The sequence below is a fragment of the Argiope bruennichi genome, chromosome X2, assembly GCF_947563725.1.
Source record: "Argiope bruennichi chromosome X2, qqArgBrue1.1, whole genome shotgun sequence".
In the NCBI taxonomy this organism is placed as follows: domain Eukaryota; kingdom Metazoa; phylum Arthropoda; class Arachnida; order Araneae; family Araneidae; genus Argiope; species Argiope bruennichi.
Genome location: NC_079163.1, coordinates 53,066,047 through 53,083,534, shown reverse-complemented (window position 1 = coordinate 53,083,534; position 17,488 = coordinate 53,066,047). Strand labels below are relative to the sequence as shown.

General features: G+C 28.0%; 1 long non-coding RNA gene across 1 annotated transcript in view; it reads right to left on the bottom strand.

Annotated features, from left to right (window-relative positions):
* LOC129961071 (uncharacterized) overlaps positions 1–6,071 on the bottom strand; it is a 57,441-nt gene extending 51,370 nt beyond the window's left edge. The window contains exon 1 of the long non-coding RNA XR_008783754.1: positions 5,811–6,071. This is a non-coding gene — a long non-coding RNA (uncharacterized LOC129961071). The remainder of the gene's footprint in view (positions 1–5,810) is intronic.
* Between the last annotated feature and the right edge of the window lie 11,417 nt (positions 6,072–17,488).

Here is a 17,488-nt window from a genome sequence, read left to right as displayed (position 1 = left end):
CCCCTGTCTGTGGGGTTCTCCTATTACCTCGGAGTTCATAATGATCTTGATAGGGGGATTTTAAATGTGTCACGTGTCATCCATTTTGAAATGCAAATTACGTGCCACCCCCTGTTACTTCATTTCATCCGCCAGCTGTTGCGTTTTTTTTTTTTTTTTTTTTTTTTTTTTACTATGTTCGTTAAAGAGTTCTATTTTCGGGTATTTCGAAAAAAACTCAAAACTCACGATGTTGAATGACCATTTGATTCAAATTTTTACCTGGTCATAATTTAAAGCAGTGTGATCCTAAGAATTCTTATTTAGGAATTAATTTTCCTTTTTCCTAAATGTGATGCCAAATTTGGCCGCTGAAACATTAAGCTATTGCCTTCTCAATAAGTTTCTTTGTCCTTGTCGTAGTGTATGACAAAAGCCAAATTTGTATATCTTGGATATGCATAGCTTAAGAGATATGAATATCTTCAAGATATCTTCCGCCCATCTACATAATATATTTAACATTCCTAGTTTGAAATTCCAACGTTCAGATTTTTCTGTAAAAACTCATCAATAATATGATTGATTGCAGTTATATACTAAGTTGAATACATTTTGTATACTAGCCAAAATGTTTAAAGTCAGTAGCTTATTTGAGAATATGTTTGTCAACTTTAATTATATTGATAAATTCTCATTATGTAAATTTTATAAAATATTCAAAAGTTTTCTGAAGAGCTTCATATTTTATATATATCCTTTAGCATTTTTAAAAACAAATGTTACAATTTTTAAATTCCTAATGTTTTTTTATTGTTTTACAGATCTAATAAATTTCGATTTTAAATCTCTTATGCTTTGAATGCTTTTAAAGTTCAGAGTTTATAACTAATTTTTAATATGTTTTTTAATGTATTTAGATTGAATTTATGCAGATATTAAATTCCTAATACGTTTTTTAATGTTCTTATGATTTACCATTTATAGCTTTTGTTTTTGTGTGTGTGTGTATATATATATATATATATATATATATATATATATATATATATATATATATATATATATATATATATATATATATATATATATATATATATATATATATAAAGAAAGAAAGAGTATTATAATCATAAAAAAAAATTAGCCTCGAGATTTTGATGAATTTTTATTTCTAATCCAAAGAAACATTCTTGAAACATAATGCTTTAAACGGGGAAAAAATTCATCCTTTTGCGAATAAAACTTAGAGTTACAGAGAGAGAAATGGTCTACAATCGTCTAAAATAATGATAAAGTTTCGTAACTCGATCAATTTTCAATCACAGATGCTATAAACGTTCTTTAATTTAAAAGTTATTATGTCAAAAATATTTTACTAAATGTGACAAATAAAATCGGAGAAATGCATAAAAATGTAAGCATCGCAGTTTTTTTTTTTTTTTTCAGAAGTATAGCTATTGATCCAAACAATTTGAAATTTTTACATCATTTAGAGCATAGGTTCTCAAAGTGGTCCAGGTGAACCCCCAGGGGTCCATAGCAGACCACACGGGGGTCCACGTAAACGTGAAAAGAAAACAGGGGTTCACAAGTTGTAAGTGGGGGTCCACGAAAAAATTTCTGGTTTTCATAATAAAGAACAAAAATTTTGGCTTGGATTTACCTATCAACGTAGGCAGGTAGCATCATTCACTAGGTAAATTTAAAAAAGGCTATCAAACATTTTGGCTGCCGGCAGAAATCCCCGAAAAATATCCTGGGCTGTGGTAAATTGCGCGAAAATTTTTGATAGCGTTTCCCTCGTCATATCTTGTCGAAAGAAGTTTTAGTGCCGTTACCAAACTGTTAACAAAAAAAAGGAGCAGATTGAACATCACAGAACGTTGAGATTTGAGATTACTTCTTACAAAACTGAAGCCAAATATTCATAATTTGCTGTCAATTCATCAAGTACATCCGTCTCATTAAAAGTATGACTATTTTTTATTGTTCAATTACATTTCAGAGTTCATTGTTGATTGTTTGTAATAATAAATGTTTATAATTTTGTATAACCACAAGTATTATTTTAATAAATAGGACACAAGAAAATGTGCTACTTTTTTTTTTCTTCTTAACACCCCAATTTAGGGTAATATTTTTTAGGAGTTTTGGGAATACAGTAGAAATGTAGCAGCAGGGGGTCTACCGAAAATAGTAAAACTTTGAAAGTGGTCCACGAGAAAAAAAAGTTTGGGAACCTCTGATTTAGAGCATTTCTCTAACTGTATGTTTACCTCTAACTTTTTAGAAATTAGATATTTGACCCCTATTATAATGGATATCCTATATAACTCACAAATAACCATTTAATTACGATTATATAATTGGAGAGCCTTTTGAAAATTAATTAAAATATTTAGGGGCAAATCCGGCATTTTTTTTCTCAATCCTCTAAATCATTAGGATTTTATTCTAATATTTGCTATCTAATCACTCATGAATTATCTCATTATATATATAATCTCATCTTCATTAAAAATAATGCGCACCTAAATTGCTTAGTCATATTTGCACGGATATTTTGTGGGTCAGTATATCTGCGATACACTTTTAGAGTGATATACACAGAGCAAGGATCGGCAACCACATTTCATACAAAGCCATTTAAAGAATTAAAAAGTCAAGAAGTTTTAAATAGATATACAAATTTTTGAAAATTGAGCCATTTTTATTTTAATAATTGAATTTGAAGTTCTAAGTTTGTCTCAATTATTTTGAATTATACTTAATATCACGGAAAAATGAATTCAAATATGTTAATTGATACAAAACTTTAACATTTTTACTCTCTCATATATGAATTATTATTCAAGTTTAGTTTAGTTTAGTTATATTAACGTCCCGTTTGAAGCAACACTAGGGCTATTTTTGGGACGGACCTCGTAATTTTGAACCACGGTCAGATGACGAGGACGACACCTGAGCTGGTATCCCCCTCTCCACACCACACCACAGAATTATTATTCAAAGAAGAAGTTCTGTAATCGTCAAAAAAATCCGAGATTTTGAAGAGTCTTCACGTTTCAAACCTTTCTAAATCTGAAAAACACATTTTTGGAATGACATCTATCAATGAACACGACAATTCAAAAACCCTCTGAACTAGATAAATGAAATTTGGTGAATAAATACTACATTTGCAGATTTCTGTCAAACTTTATTAGAAATCCATTTAGAGGAAGTCTGTCTGTCGGGTTGTTCTAGTATAAGTAAACATGATAATTATAAAATGAAAAGACTGCTTTTTCAGTCTTTCTGTGCATCTTGATGGAATACATTATAAAAATTTTCAAATAACAAATGTTAATATGTCTGAATATACTGGAGATAATTTTTTTCTTTTCAACCACATTTTCCTCCTCACATGAGATAGAATCTAAGAATCCTCCAAAAAGAAATCTACGATACTGTCATCGTGAAATCATATTCTTCTATTCTTCACATGAATAAAAAATTCTAACCTGGAGTCCATTAACTATTGTGTACCCTATCCCAAGGAATAATACTTATAGTCCTTTAATGTTATATGTCCAGGGTTTTTATTTACATTCTTAATACTACAATTTGCTTAATTTGTTTGATATGTAGATTGTCAATCTTTGTAATAAACTCACCATTACCCAAATAAATGTTCTCGTGTCTATTATAGTTTTCAGGAGAGAAATTCATTTTACTAAAACTTTTTATACGATGCAACTTTAATTAAGTATTTATTAAAGTAACAAATATTTAGAAAAAATTGTCAATAAAAAATTTTGCAAAATAACCTCCCCCCCCCCCCAAAAAAAAAGTGACATGCGTTTATTTTTTTGCTGCCAGATATATGAGTTTGACACTCCTCTTCAAAAGAACTTCACTCAAAATTGATTGAATAATTGTGATGTATCAGTACAAATTTTTGATATTTAGAAATTAAACATTAATCATTTTTTATAGCTTTGTCCTTCAAAAATAACCGCTTTGGACTGTAAGTTCGGCTTATTTAAAAGATTTAATTAACAGTTGATCTTCGAGTTACGATTCGTTTCCATGTACAAATAACTATTCATAAAAAACAAATTGAATGCAATTTCGTATTTAATGTAAAACAAGCTAGGCATGTTTCTCAGCGTCATTCGAAACAAAAATCGACTCTTCAATTAAAATTTCATATGTGCAATTTTTTGTTAAATTAGAAGCTTGTGATAGAAGTCAAAAATCTTTTACTCTGTTATACACAAAACTCATTTTTAGAAACCTATAAATGCATCTTTGATGTGTTATCCTTCAGCGTTTTAAACAGGTATCTCATTTTCAATTGAATTGTCATTATAACTTGAAAATCTAGAATCGTCATTTTTTTTTTCCGAAATAATAATGTCATATTTAAAAATTTAATCGAAGATATCTTTAATTACACACAACACAGAAGACAAATGTTTAACTGTAATTAGTTATAACTCATATTGCCAGAACGTAGAAATAAAAGGCTTCATAACTTGGTTATCAGGACCGTTTTATACTATGGGGGAATGGGGTTGTTACCCAGGAATGTCATTAATTAAGGGCATTTAAATGTAACTATCTGATATTATTTCAATTTTTACCCCAAAAGCATTATTTACTTATAATTTTAAAAATGATAAAAGTAAAAATATGATTAGGGTTATATCCAAATATTGATTGCAATGTTGCACAATTAATTGTAATGTTACTTAAACATGCATATCAGTCCGGAAAATATTCATACAGACCAAACGAATAAATATTTATTATATTTATAATGTTTAAATATTATTTATTCATGATTTTAAATATAGTAAATATAAAACTATGATTAGGGTTATATCCAAATATTGATTGTAATGTTGCGTAATTAATTGTAATGTTACTTAAACAAGCATATCAATCCAAAAAATATTCATACAGACCAAACGAATAAATATTTATTATATTTATAATGTTTAAATATTATTTATTCATGATTTTAAATATAGTAAATATAAAAATATGATTAGGGTTATATCCAAATATTGATTGTAATGTTGCGTAATTAATTGTAATGTTACTTAAACAAGCATATCAATCCAAAAAATATTCATACAGACCAAACGAATAAATATTTATTATATTTATAATGTTTAAATATTATTTATTCATGATTTTAAATATAGTAAATATAAAACTATGATTAGGGTTATATCCAAATATTGATTGTAATGTTGCGTAATTAATTGTAATGTTACTTAAACAAGCATATCAATCCAAAAAATATTCATACAGACCAAACGAATAAATATTTATTATATTTATAATGTTTAAATATTATTTATTCATGATTTTAAATATAGTAAATATAAAACTATGATTAGGGTTATATCCAAATATTGATTGTAATGTTGCGTAATTAATTGTAATGTTACTTAAACAAGCATATCAATCCAAAAAATATTCATACAGACCAAACGAATAAATATTTATTATATTTATAATGTTTAAATATTATTTATTCATGATTTTAAATATAGTAAATATAAAAATATGATTAGGGTTATATCCAAATATTGATTGTAATGTTGCGTAATTAATTGAGATGTTACTTAAACAAGCATATCAATCCAAAAAATATTCATACAGACCAAACGAATAAATATTTATTACATTTATAATGTAATTATTAAAATTTATCATGCGTGCGTTTATAAATATAGGAAGCTGGCTTGCAAAATCCTATTCTGAAAAGGCATATTTGTAAGTTGTTAATCAGAGAACACAAACACATACAAACATTTTTTTTTTTCTCTCACCTTTTACTCCTCCATTATTTTATGAGGTGGGCATTTTCACTGATTCGTAGGCGATGAAAATTCTAATCACAGTTCCGATGGAGCGTCAAATTACTCTAGCCAAGGGCACTCAAATTCCAATTTATGATTCTGATGGGGCGTCAAATTACTCTGGACCAGGGCGCTCAAATTTAATAAAACGACACTGATACTAACTAATACAGCAACTAGTGTTTAAAATTGAGTTCAGTTAAAATGTAGCATTACTCTAAAATGCGTTAATAACTTATTCAAGGACTCTGAAACTTGATTTGTTACGGACTCAGACCCACATTATGGAAACTATAATTCGTAAGTGGAAATAATAAGATTTAATGTAAAAAATTGACTTTTGTATAATCTTGCATTCTATTGTATATTTGTCATTTATTTGTTTATTTCATTTATGTGATAAATATATTTTCTTTAAAACCATATAATATTTTTTCTAACTGTGTGTGCATATCATTTTATATATTTTCATCTTTCGTTCTCCAAATACAAATTTTTTTATAGACCCATTTTTCCTAAATATTTTTTTTTCTCAATTTTCTATTTTATTTAGAACTACGCCATTTATTTTCAGTATAGACCTGTTACTCAAATAATTCATGTTCCTAAAGAATATAATTTGTCTCGTGCCATACCATATTTGGCTTTAACAGTTGTTTATTTATCACCATTGTTTAGGTTTAACAGGGTCGTAAAGCAGAATATCAAAAATTCAAAATTACCTAAAATGTTTCAGATATTACAAATTAGAGAAGCGAGAGACTCAATTTGATAATTACCCTGGGGGCCATTTTGTGAACGAACGAGGCGCATTGATGGTTAATATGCCCTTCCATCGTCATATTTGTCTACTTAAACGTAATAAAAACAAAGATCTGTCTTCGTGGCGCCCGTTATGGCTCGAGACTGGAGCATCGACACCATCCCCCCACCTCCCTACCTTAGCAACACCACTGCTTTTGATTAAATACTAATATTTTTTTAAGCCGTTAATAAATATGAGCAGCATCTATAGCCCATTTCCAAAATTCGTCAAAATTATAATGAATATATATACTAAGACTTCTCCCTAATTTTTGGGTTAATTAATGCAATTCACCAGCGACTATCCGGCTAGCTACTCCATTAACGATTCGAATAAAAATTTTGTCTTGTGGAATAAAATAATTTTTAAATATTTATAGAAATTAATGTCAGATATAAATCAATATAAAAAAGATTTCTGTAATATGCAGCGCAATTAAAATTCGCTTATGAATATTTTTAGAGAGACGTTGTGTTTTTCTTTCTAGATGCGAAGGAAAAGACGTGATTTTATGACATCATAGAGCGCAACCGACGTTATTTAATGGGGTAAATGATCTCCAGAGTTGCGCGAGGTTACGTGATCATCTCATCTATGACAATTTCATCTATGACACCTACTGCCATCTAGTGTTGAGAAAGAAGATGTATTTTTTTTTTATTTCAAAAAATAATTTATATTTTTTCGTGGCATAGTGATACTAAATATTTTTTCTCAAATGTTCATTACTTCAGTTTCATCTTAAATTCCTTTGGAGGAAAAAATAAACTAATTTAAAGATATAAAAAAAGTAGCACACATTATAATCGATTATTATTTTAAGGTGTTCATTACATAAAACAAGGATGAAAATCAAGCATTACACCCTGTGTTTTATAGATATAATAATTTTATGCTGTTACATATCCAAATTTTTCATCAACCTGATTGAAAGGTTTTAATTAAAAATCCTTAATATGTGAGATACGCTTCATGAATTCCAGAAATTATATATTCGTCGGCTTATAGACAAATAAATTATATCTACAAAATTGTTTATTTAGAGAAGGACATTAAACAATAAAGAGTTCTATAAAAGCAGAAAGCTGTACGCGAACTTTCTCTAATAATTAATAATTTCATATTAGGGGGAAATTATATGACATCGATCTATTATTTCATTTTATGTTCTTTCCTACATGCAATTTTCGATAACAAAATCTATTAAAATAACTAATAATTGGGAATAAGAAAATGTTGAAAAAAACATATACTGAGTGAATGTTTTTACCAATAATTTCCAATACAACATATTTAATTAACGTATTTTACGTTTAAATATGTATATATTTATATAGTAGCTTAAGTCAAAAAAATGGCTGAATTCTCGACCGATCGATTATAATGTCTCCCTGATAAGTAGAGCCATCTACTGGCCTAAAGTTCAACGAAAATGTTTATTCCTTCTTGGTAAAATAGATGAAGAATCGGTAAAAGGAATAGATAATCATTTTATACACATCTATATTGTAAAAAAAACAAGGCAGCGTAAAAACACAATTTTAGAATGAAAATATCACTGTAAATGTTGGTGAAATTCATGAATGGTATGCGTTCCATACGTATTAGGCGATACTGAGATACTGAGTATTAATATTATAGAGCAATGGTTTTTTTTTAAACTTTTTTAATAGAAAATATATTTTTATGACTCCCATTTTTTTTTTTTTTTGTACATAAAAATACTGTCGAGGTCAGAGGGGGAAAATAAATGAAGCAATGAACACTTATTATAAAGTAATTTAAAGTATTAATTAACAGAAATTAATTTATTAAGATTTATTGGTAAAATTTAATGGAATGTTTTAAATCAAGATGCTTTTCACAATTACTTTTGTTTACAAATTATAAAAAAATTCATAAGTAGAGAACGCTGTATAATTGACCTTTTTATTTTTATATACATCCCTAATTGCTGCCGATTGAGTTTTGAATGCAATCTGTAGTCTTTTGTTTATTCTCAGAATAAGTTTAAAACATTTTGCACTAGTCTTGTATAACATAGAAAATAAATTACTTCCATTTTGATCCACATTTTTTTTAAAATTTTAATTTGGTACAAAATTATTATGCAGTTTAATAATTTGTGCTACATATGAATTATAATTTGTATTGTGTTTTAGAAATAAAATTGATATTGGTTAAAAGTTAATTTGAAATAATTATACAACTATTTCTTTATTTATTAATAAATGTTTTTCAAAAGAATAAAAAATATGGTAGTTTGTCTTCTAAATTTATAAGAAGATATTTCTCAAGCTGTAAGATTCGTGTTTAGATTCAGTGTTGGAAATTATGGAATTAAAGGAAATTAAAATAATAATATATGCACTGTAACATTACTTAGAAAATGAAACCTTGTTCTTATTAGAATATTAATCAGAATAAGAAGATGTTAATAGTAAATCTTTTTTTAAACAAATATTAATTTTGTTTAATATTATTTGTTCATATTATTTGTTAGTTCTTTCATATTATTTGTAAAAAAATAATAATGCTGTTCCAGTAGAATAATTTAAAATTTGTATTTTAAAGATGATTTGTAGTTATTTGAACTAATAAAAATAAGTAAAGCTTAAAATGGCTTTATTAAACCTTTTATCAAAAATATCAATAGCAAAGCAAAATCGTAAAATCGTGAGACAGTGATAAAACAAACATCAAAGTAAAATCGAATTTTAATCACATTTCTAATATATTTTCATGAATGGTTAGAAATTTTTCTTTCTTACAATGTTCTTTATGGCTTGATTTCTTTATTTTATTGATTTTAGAACCAAAGGCGTTTGCGATTTTGTTTTCACATCCATATTTTTGAGAAAAAAAATACTAATTTTAGTTTACTGTTAAAAGGGTGTTATCAAAAGCTTTATTTTCATTTTTTTTTAATTCTCAATGTATTTCTGAATTCATGGTTGTGAATTTTACGAAATATTAAAACTGAATTTCCTGAAAGTCACAAACCAAATAGCGTTCTTTATATCTATTCAGAATTAAATTAAAATTAATCCAATAATTGATAAATAAGTTTGGAAAATAGTAAAATATTTGAATAAATCTTGATCAAGCAACTGTACAAAATTTCAAAATTCCAGTACATCAGGAAAAGAGTACAAAATCTTCTAAAGAATTACATTTTTGAGAGCACGAAACAAGCCAAGTTAAATAATTGCTTGTAATAAACGTGGCGAAATAACAGTAAAGTAATAAACAGTGGCAGATCGACAGTTTGCCCGATGGCAAATGGGTTCCTGGCTCATAAGGCCGCTGAAAGAGTGACAGCAAGAAAAAGTAGAACATGTTGTAACAGAGAATTGCTAGAATTTCCTTTGCCTTTATAAACTAAGTACATTTAATTGCAAGAAATTACTTTTTGTTATAAACACACACCCTCTCCTGTATAAGGCCTAGCTTGTATGACCTCTTAGATTCTTACGACTTTCGGTGTCCTGCGAAGAAGTGGAAGAGATGCTACCACTTTTGTTGGAAATGCATGTCTTTGCGAGGTAACTAAACAATGAGCTTTTTCACACTTTTTTTTTTTTTTTTTGCAGCTGCATTTTGCTGTCATAAAACTGATGAAAAAGTTAACTGTCCTCTCTAAATTAAAATGAATTCTTCTTCCGACGACTGAAATACTTACTAGGGAGCAGAAGAAAGATGTTTGATGATCAAAGCCACATTTAGAAAACAGAACCACACAAGCCTTTTCTTAGACTTATGTGTTTGGGAACCTTTATTTGATCATGTTTACAGTGTTATAGAAAATGCAAAGGAGCATCAATTTAATTGGACAGATTTCTGGAAATTCTTACGAAGCAAATAGTTGGAAGATAATATGGTATTCTTGATTTTTGTGAGTAGAAAGTAGGAAAGAAGACTTTTTTTTTAAGAGATCAGCTAAAATTTTTGTTTTTCTATTTTTACTTAGCTTTTATTGTATTAAACGTTGGCCGCCTTCGACAATCAGCTGATTCGCATATCGCATTATGTGTATTAATTTAATTATATTAATCAGCTTTAAATTTGCAAACTTAAGTTTTATTAAGTACAAAGAATTGATTATTTCAAAAGATCAAGAAATGAATTAGTTGCACACACAATGAAAAAAAACAAAAACAAAAAAACAGAAAATTCATTAGTCCTGCCCCTAAAACTTTATGAAGAGTAAACAGTGCTAAAAATCAAGATATTCATTGACGATTATTTTAATTTTATTATGCATAAAACGAATTTAAATTGCAATTATATAGCTTATTTAGCTACCATTAATATTATCTTTACTACTAATAAAAATGAATGTTTGTACGTAGTTGTCGCTCTATATGACATATCGTTATATCATTGTTTCCCAACAGAGGTGGAACCTCTCCCCACTGGGAGAAAGAATCTTCCATGCAGGCAGCAACGGGTTCAGAAACAACAATTGTAATATTTGGTAGATTAATTTTTTATGAAAAAAGGTAATTGAAAAGTAATTTTTTTTGAAAAAAAAAAGAGAGATCCAGAAAAAAAATGGAAACCTCGATGTTGGGCCTAGAGATAAGAAATTTTGCACATATGTACTTTGGAAAGTGAAAATGTGGAGCTTATAACTATTTTTTTTTTCAATTTTAATTGATTAAAAATGAAATGAGTGTCTACATTTTTCTCTTGTAATTGTTGAAAGTCTTGTAAAACAAAAGAACTTTATACAATCTTCAAATTCAGAAAATTATCTTTTCAATGACATCAATTTAATTTCTGTACTGTCGATTATCTATTTTCTATTGGTTTTCTGAAATGCTTTTAAGCTTACATTGCAACAATATATTTCACTATTGTAAAAATATTTGAATGTTTTCATTAATCTTATAAATATTTCATATAGGATTTTTTTTTTTTTATTGTTGATGATGAAGGTATGAATATATGTCTTACTTTTCTATGATTAGTTGGTTTTGGTTTTAAGTATGTGTTTTAAAAAACTTTTTTTGAAAACTTTGAATGATGAACTTTTTTACAGTGCACGCATTTTTAAATAGCTTCTGCAAGAAAGCTTTTGCATTAATTGCAATTTTATCATTTCCATTTCAAATGAAAGTTCAAATTTTAGGTTAGATAGAAATTTATTGAAATGCATAGCACAATATACAGAGCGATATAAGGCTTATAAAATAATGCGTGTTACATATTTGTTAAAATTTGAAGTTTAACCAGTGGATGTGCCTCCCCCAAACTTTCTCGCATGCTCACTAATAAAAGTGTTATCCCCCCCCCCCAAATAATTGCGAAATTTGGATTATGCAGAGAACAATATGCATGGTTTTACCTAGAATAGTAACAACATTTCCTTACGAACCTTTATTTGAATTACGACATTTGGCATGAATTAAACATTTTTGTTGAATTTGTCGTGTGATTCTGAGGAGCTTTTTCGGGACTAATACTTACATTGCGATTATTAGTATCAGAAAATCGAATTTGTGTTTTTGACAAATTTTTCCAAACCAATTGAAATAGGTCAAATTTAATATGTGTAATGTCATTGAGTGTTTGAGTCACCGCAATTACATGCTTCTGAAAGTACAGACAGTGAAACCCTTGTTGTATTTCTCTCAAAAGTTGATTGTTGTCGACGTTATAGATGATAAATCTGTATACATAATTTTATTTACCTAGTTCTCTTCATTCTGCAGTTATTGTTTGATTTATATTTGAACAACCGGATAGGCAGACTTCTTCTGAATGGATTTTGATCAAAAATACAAAGAAATCCACAAATTTGATGAAAAGTTAATACACCAATTTTCATTCGTCTAACTCAAAGCGTTTTTTAGTTATCTTTGTCACAGACTGACAAATGCCAAAAATGTAATTTAGAACTCCGGAAGGTCTAAAACGTGGAAATTTATTAAAATCTCCAATTCGAATTTTTTGACGATTACAATACTTTCTCTATACTTCGTATACGACAAATTTAAAAAAAATGCCGAAGAAATCCCTAAGAGGGAGCTTCATAACATATTTAACTGAAAAGTTTAGCAATCATTATTCCTGGTCAACCAGCTGTTCGACAAGGGCTGGTGGTAATAAATATAAGAATAATCTCCATAGAAGGTTATCTTGATGTAAACGGAAATACAAATTAACAATATGACTAAAAACTAAATCTATGAAAATTGTATAGTTAAACTATCTAAAAAGTAAATTTATTGAAAAGTGAATGAAAAAGCGGACTGATAAAAACTAGTGAAACAATGAAAATGGACATTATTTTATCACAACAAAAGAAAGTTTTGTACCGAAAGAAATAAAACAGAGTTGTTTATTCATATTTTTAACTGAAGAACAATATTAGATTTACCAATTTGATTTTCATTACGATATTGAAAAGCATTATTGAAAATTATGCATAAAATATTCTTTAAAAAAATTGGGGAAATTAAGAACAATTCAACAAAAATTGTACCATTTGAATTACTAATTAGAATTCAATGGTTCCAATTTGTAATAACTGTAAAAGTTTCAACATTTGTACAGCGTGTGTATTAAAGATTTTAGCATCAAACAAGTTTCATGATAAAGCATATAACAACTTTTATGAATTTTATAAAGTCATCTGCACTATACTAGTCACTCAGGTACACTGGGAAATGACATTTTGAAAGCTGAAGATCATTAACAAACTGGCAGAGAAAACTCTTATTGTCTTGGAATCTTATGTATTACATTCAAATGAAAATGAGTTGTTACATGATTCTAATGCATAAATAAGTATTGATAGATTTGAAAATGATCCAGAGAACTAAAAGATTTATTGATTTGTCCTTAAAGTAATGAATTGCATGTAACATATTTTTGTACTTTTTAAACTGTCAATCTTCGACAATAAGAAGTATTTTTTAAATGAAAATAGTAGATAGTTTGCATTTTATTTTAAACTTGGATTAAAAAAAAAAAAAACTCTCAAAATATCAGTACTTTATACATCCACCAAAAAATAATTTAAAATTCAATCATAAATTTTTATTTGTATTTGACATTCCTTTCTTCCATAAATATGTATTATATTTGTATACTGTCATTAGTAATATATCTAACATATTTTTTATATCGTAAATAAATTATGTCATTATATCGAATTTAAGTGTATGCTTGTGAATATGCATGAGATGCTGCATTTCAGTTGAAGAAAAAAGTCAGTAAATTCTACCAAACACCTAACACTTTATCATTGCTTCTATGGCTTCTTCATTTTATAATAATCATAGTTAAGATTTTGCTTATAACTGAAAACATATTTTTACAAGAAACATTTTAAAATATTTTAATTAATTACGGTGTAATTATTTTTGGAAAGTTGAATCACGGTCACAAATTATTGTTTGTTCTGAATCATAAGTTCATCCTCACTTTAACGTTCCTCCTTTCTAAATTTAAAACGGCATAATAGCATAGAGAGCATAAGAGCATTTAAATAAAAAAACAAGTGTAAGAAAAAAGAAAAAATGAAATGCAACTAATTTTAACTAAAAAGAGTTTAACAAAGTGTCTTAAAAATAAACTAAATAGGTGTAGGCAAAAGCAAACGCAACTGCGGCAAAATCGAGTAGACGAATGGTCAACTACTTTCTTTCCTTTGTAAACTGGCACCACTAAGAATAAAATAAATTCCAGACTTCCGCGGGATTCCTGTCATTCGAAATGGTTCTTCCCTAACATAACCAGTTCCTATAGAGACCGCCGTAGCACAGAAATTTCGGTGGGAAGGGATCTCTTCGAGGAAGGACAGGTTTCCCGCAGGAAAGTCATGAGAACAACATGGCGGGACTGATTTTACCTAAATAATCACATATACCTGTACTTCTATAGGCATTAGTTTTGCGTTTTGATAACAAGAATAATATATTATACAATCCGGAGAAGCTGCATGAAAAAGAAATAGATTCAAATTAATTTGTGCACAGCGATGATGATATCCAGATGATGATATTTTCCTAGATTTTCTTTAGCTTTCTGTTGCCCGATTTTCTTGGTATTTTTGATATGTGAATAGAGTGTATTTAATTTTTTTAGTCTTGGCAACTGCAAAATATTTCGATTGTCAAAAGATTTATCGGTTCGATTCATTACGAAAAGTAAGAAATTTCTATAGTAAGAATTTTTGGCTCTAAATATATGTCTTTTGATTCAGATTCAATAAAATATTAATTTCATGTAACAACTGATTCAGTTTAACTCCTAAAAAAATTAAAATACATCGCTTAGTAGAAAGAATACTTTACCCCATTTGATTTTCTGAATCCTACTAATCAGTTCGTGCAAACTTCAATTTTAAAAATTTGAAATTGTATTATTAGATATATACTCTTTGTGAAAATGCTAAAATTGTTCATCATCTCTATACCTTTAAATTAACTGTATACAAAGATAAATTATTATAAAATTAATTAATAACGTACAATTAGAATTAGCATTTTTATTTATTTATTTATTTTGAGATTATTCCCAACAGTCCTTAAACAAATTTTAAAACCCGAATTTATATTAATTGAATAATTTTAAGTTCCTCGTCATAGATTTGCGAATTCAGAATATTCCTCTAAATTCAGCGTGATTTTTGACGCCGTAAATCTTTTGCTCCTCTTTTCCCCCTTAGCAACAACTCTTCCCTTTCTACTGACTGAGCCTCACGTTTAGCCATAAAGAAGAGAACCCCGTAGCTTGCTTCATCGCTATCGCATTCGTCGTGGGTGTGGATTAAAGATTTGACGTATATCCGTTGCAGGAGGAAGCGAAGCTCTCTCTCTTCCCGGTCATTCTTATCGGCTTTTTATTGAAGGTAGTAATTTGGATGGATGCACACACTTCTCTACCGTTTTCTGAATTGAATTTTATTCCCGAGATCATAATTACGGCTTTTAAATTTCGCATCATATTAAATTAGTCGAGTTAGGAATTTTCTGCGGTTTGTAGCTTTTATGGCGGAGCTTCTTTGTTAGATCCTGCGTATTAGCGTATGCGGCATCTTCATCCAAGCGTCGTCCATTTTATTTTACCTAGGGTCCCTCATTTTCCAATTCTTCATCTTGGGGATGAAGAGTGATTCTGGATCTCTGACATGATCTTTAAATTGGAGCCGGTGATATTTTTAATTCTTTTTTTCTATTTATTAAAGGAAAATTTTAATATTTTACATCCTTTGTTTCCATTCTTGGAATACTTTTTCCAGTATTGATTGTTTTTATTGGAATGATTTTTAAAGTAATTCATTTTAACTAAAGTAGCGTTTTCCATTTTGTCTTAGTAGCTCTATAATTTTCTCATTTTTTGGAAAATCTTCACAAAGCAAATGTGTTTGCTTCATTTAGTATACGGAATTACGTTTAGTAAGTAAAAATGATTATTGATTCAATTTTTAATGGTTCATTTATTCCTTTTTTTAAATCGATTCTCATTCAAAATTGTTACGAAAACATTTGGAAATGCCGTATATTATGATTTATAAAATCTTCTTTGTTCTGTCAGTGAAGCATCATTGTTTCGGAGAAAAATCGAACAAAGTGTCAATTTTTGATGAAATTTTGTCTTTAGCATTATTAATTTAACATTATTTTGTTACCATTCTTTATTAATTCTATTGTATCTGTTAGATTGTTTTCTTTATAGATGAATTCAACAGAACATCGAGATAACCATATGGCGCCTTTTTCGAATGAGATGGCAATTCACTGGTGGGATTTGTTGACTCTTACGTTTTTCCCGCGTTTATTCAAAAGATGCTGAAACGTCTTGAATTAGCATGTTAGCGTGAGATAAATTTAGTATTATTCAAAAATGCTTTTATACAAATTTATCGGTAGAATTGCTATTGGGCTATGTTTATTGTTCCATAATTTTGGCGAATTTCATTTAACCTTTCAAAATGGATCGTGCATTTTAGTTATCAATCTTTCTTAATCCTTTACTTTTGTTTAATCTTTAAAATTAATTCCGCCTCATTTCCTTAGACAATGGAGAATCTTCAGGCCTCCATTTTCAGTGAAGCTTCTTTTTTCGATATGCGCGTTAAGATGCGCTTGTACAATTTCGCAGTTGTATTATTGCTCAGTATGGCGGATCGGTGTATCATGCTTTCTAGCGAACTTGATTTATTGTAGAAGAATTAATGGTATAAGATAAAATTATAATATTAAAATAAGTTTTTACTTTTTAAAATTTTACAAAGAAAATTAGTTTATTCTGTCATATTAGTTTAACTTTTAGCTGATATTTAACGACGCTAGATCTAGAACAGAAAATGGCATAAGCATGCTTCTATTCTCATAATTTGAGATTTGTGGTAAGTTTTCAAGTGATAGCATTATTTTAAGTATGATGCATCAATGATAAAGCTTGCATTGAACTTCTGTATTTATTTATGTAAATTTTTTATTGTAAAATTTGATTTAATTGTAAATATTTTTTTATTTAATTGCAAATAATGATGCTATTCTGCTTTATATTAGAGTAACATTTTTTTCTGGAATTCAATAGAGTAGTTAATAAAAAAAATCGTGTAATATTTTTTTTTCTAAACATTGATGTTTTTTTATGAATAGGTTGGTAATTAAGATTTTTGTTTAAAAGTAATTTTCAGTCACTGGCTGATTTCTTATTAGCTGTAGTACTGTAAGCTTTAATTTAACTATGTGAAAAACACTAGATTGTGCTGAAGCTAATGAAAAATATATTGCCAATATTTTTTTTAGCTAAGCATAATTTATTTTATTAATCTTTAATGATCTCATTCTTGTATTTTATTTAAGTGTTAAAGTTCAAC